This window comes from Trichechus manatus, unplaced genomic scaffold (genome assembly GCF_000243295.1).
Source record: "Trichechus manatus latirostris isolate Lorelei unplaced genomic scaffold, TriManLat1.0 scaffold00041, whole genome shotgun sequence".
Lineage (NCBI taxonomy): Eukaryota > Metazoa > Chordata > Mammalia > Sirenia > Trichechidae > Trichechus > Trichechus manatus.
The window spans coordinates 10,726,108-10,730,214 of record NW_004443977.1 but is presented as its reverse complement, the minus strand read 5'-3'; positions in this window follow the sequence as shown (position 1 = coordinate 10,730,214).

The following is a 4,107-nucleotide window of genomic DNA, read 5'->3' as shown; positions in this document are numbered from 1 at the left end:
TCACTTCCACTCATGAGTGGACCCAGGTGGTTACCACAAGTGAGCAGACCAAGCTGTCTACTCGTCAGCTCCCTTTAACTTCCAGTCCTGGAAAAGGTTCCTTCCAATGGGCAGACTTTTCCTGCTTTGATGCATCTAAACAGCAAACTGCTTGCTTGAAACTCAAAAAGTCACTTTTTTTCTTCAAATGCAAATTTCCTGTCATCTCAGCAGTTATCTGTGGTTCTGCATATCTTCCAAATGCAAATCTGGGTGGGGCTCAGGTTTTCAACCTAAGCCCCCCACTCTATACACAGGGCTACTGCCTTCAAACAGCCTGTGTTTCCCTGGAGCAAACCTTAGTTCCCCTTTTAGCATAGCCAATCAAGTATTGGCTGAAGGTGGAGTTACTCGCTCTCTGTAACCTATAATACCCAGTATTCATTTCTAGTACACATTTAGGTCTGCTTTACAACACTACGTGGGAGAGAAATTCAATATCTATAGTACATTCAGTTAAACACATAACCCTTTTAAAACATTCCAGTTTCATCTTCTTTTCACTTGAACTATCTTCCCATTCATATGCATATGGTCCTGAGACCAGCCTCTGGCTGGGAGGAACCAGAAGACCCTGGCCCCCTATCAATCATCCTGCTTATCTGGCCTGGCTTTGGCTCCAGGCCACTCCAGGTGGGGTTTTTCTACCCTCAGCTGCAGCATAACCTTATCAGGCCTGGCTTTGGCCCCAGGCCTCTCCAGCTGCAGGCTTTCAGCCGTTACAGGTAACAACCACCAAAGTAACCATCTATGAATCAAAATCAAAAGTTACACTTCCCAAGCCTCTTCATTCTTTCTCCTACAAAGTCCCATGCTTTCATGAGTCTGGAGCCATTGCAAAGAATCCCACTCCTGACGTCAACTGTAAAAACTGCTTGAGGGCAGCATCTGACCTCATCTTACTTCACAAGGGGAAAGGAAAACCAAGATCAACAGCCCAAGGTTGATTCCTATGAGGTAGAGGTCAGACACACCTCCTCTCTCCACCATCTCTATCAATTCTGACACCAACTGTCCCTCCCACAGCACTCTCTACTGGGTTCAATGATTCACTGCAATGGCCACATAGAACTCACAGACCATACTCACAATTATGGGGTTTATTGGGTAAGTAACAGTTACAGTTCAGGCTCAGGAACGCTCAAGATATATTTCTTCCAACAGGATAGCCTCTTCCCAGCCGTGCTCACAGGCACGCCTCTCCCTGGCCCTCAGTCTCTGCCCAAAGGCACTCAGCTTTCTCTCTGTGCATCAGGAAGCCCACCACACGGATCTCCTGCTGCCAGATCTCCCCTTCCTTGGTGGTGGTGGTGAGCTCCTCCTCTCTGTTGTGGAACTGGCTCTCTTTTAAGGCAAAATTGACCAATCCTCTTAGTAGGCCACAATTACCCTATCACACAGACACCTGGGTAGGAGTTACAAGACCATGGCTAGAAAGGCCACACACAAAAGTAATACCGCAAATCTCCTGGAGGGAGAGCTCTGAAAAAATACCAGTGTGGCCCACCAAGCCAAATCAAACAGAATCTGTGGGGATGAGTCTCAGACAGCAATATTTCTAAAAAAGTATTCTAGGTGATTCCAAGGTGTAGCCAAAGTTAAGAACCTCTGGCTTAAAATAATTATTTCCGAACCCTAAGCCCTTTCTCCACTATTGTCACAATTTTTGCAATATACATCTACTAACCATTGTTGTAGAGGAAAAACATCACGAATTTAGTAAAGTAAAAAGAAAGTTTTATTTGGCATATATTCAAAAGGACAAAAGTGGGAAGTGGATAACCATGCTGCCAGAGCCATGTCTGCCCGGAGTCCAAGGAAATATCACAGAACAGACAAGAGTGGGAAAACAGACAAGCATGCTGCCATAGCCATGTCTGCCCGAGTCCAAAGAATATCATAGAATAGGTAAGAATGGGAAAACGGACAAGCATGCTGCCATAGCCATGTCTGCCCGAGTCCAAAGAATATTACAGGATAGGAAGAATGGGAAAACGGACAAGCATGCTGCCACAGCCCTGTCTGCCCGAATCTAAAGAACAGTTACACAGCCATCAGTATATATTATCACAAAATGGGTAGAATCACTGAAAGCATCACTTTTTCACTGATTGGCTAGGAATTGTAATCTTACGTTTTGAATCATCTTTCTTAACAATCATTGGTACAGGTTTCAGTTACAAAAGTCAAGGAGGGTCTTCATTGGTCTAACAAATTCCTATTCACTAAATGTTAATAGAAAAAGACAAAAGGTGAGAAGTCCTTTGGGTTAGGTTTTATTGCCCTTTTGTGAGAACTTCCTTAAGATAATTTCTGAGATTGTCCCATCTGTTGTCTTATCTCGGGGCCCAGTTGAGGGCCCAGTTGACGGGATGAGTCTGTGAGGGCCCAGCTCCCGCTGGGTCACATCTTGTATGCTCAAGGAGAGGGAATAATAACTCCAATATTATTTCCTAAATCAGTTCCGCCTTTTGATCAGAGATTGGAGATAACACATGGATGATCAATACTTGGACTTAGTTGAGCTCCTAGATGGTGGCCATTGCAGGCTCTTTAAACTCACGGTGCTGGTTTTCCTGCTGGTTTTCCACCGGATACCATATGGTTCTTCACCAGGTTATTAAGTAAGAGCGATGTTCCCATCAATGGCATTGCCGGAGTGAGCAGACTCAATGTACATCAACTTTTAGCCTGAGGCCTTCTTTTGCCTTTTAGGTGTGTAAGACAACAGAGGATAAATTTTATTATGCCTAATACTATCAGGATGTAGACTAAGAATATTACTCTTCCTTGCAATAGTGATCTAGCCCATGTACTTAGTCCCAGTGGTAACCAACCAAACAAATCTGGTGTTTGTAAGGGTGTGACAATATGTAATCAAGTAGCTTGCTGTCTAATTCTACGTATATCTTGTCTACAGCACAGACTACACTTTCTTGGACTAATAAATAAAATCTAAGGTTATTTTAACTCATGTCACCTTGGCTTATAAGATCAGCGGATCACTGTTGTGCTTCTATCTCATCTGTTATTTGTCCCATAGTGACTGACAAATTTTCTTAAAAGATTTTTCTAACTCAGATATCCCATAAGTAGGAATTAAAGCTACCAACACACCCTGAATGTTGGACCATTGGATTTTCTTCCGACTTTCATTTTATAATGTGTAGTAACAATTTAACATTACCTTTCCAGTATTTACTAGCATTGTTACTATGAATACTTAAAGATAATCCTAAAGTTCCCGAAGTGCATTGTCCATGCATTCGTCAGTAATTTAAACAATACTGCCCATGTAAATTCACTATCAGTTGGAAAGGAATCATCTAAATTAGAAATATATCTACACAGAAACATATATCCATAAGAAGTACACAAAGTTTGTCTAGAAGATAACAGAAGGTATAGAAAAATTTACATGTGACCAAGTTTTCATTAGAGAACCAATGATTATCAAGATAATACAGGATGGACCTTTCCTGTAGGAGGTCTTCAGTTAGTCTGTTTAAAACATACTAAGTGTTCTTCCCAAGGGCAAGCTGCCCCTCCTTGGTTTACCTATTAACAGTCATGGGTCCCTTTCTCAGAAGCAGAAATGGAACCAAAGATAAAACGGAGTCTGAGCCATGAGGTCAATCTCCTCTGAGAATCTGGTTTAAGATGCGTAATTTTCTGCATCGTAAGAGGGTGACAGTTGATTACAAACATTACACAGGTATTTCATACAACATTGTCTTAAATACTGCTTAAACTAATTACTAATTTACCCTAAACATAACTCTCAGTCTGATCTTTGAAGTTAATTTCCTAAAACAGACTGAATTTTTCCCAAAAAAAGCTCAATACCCAGAGCAAAATGGTCTTACTAGTTTATCTGGACCATTGTTTGATTCAAAGTATCTTCAGGAACCATTTTTTTTCTCAAAGCTCAAGGTTCAAGAGGACACCCAAAGGCAAATATCCCGTGTGGGTTGCACCTCAAACCTCCCTGAAAGCCAGAAATCTGGATTCCAGGAGAATTATATACAACTCTCTCATCATTCTTTCCTTTGGATCATGATCTTGTTA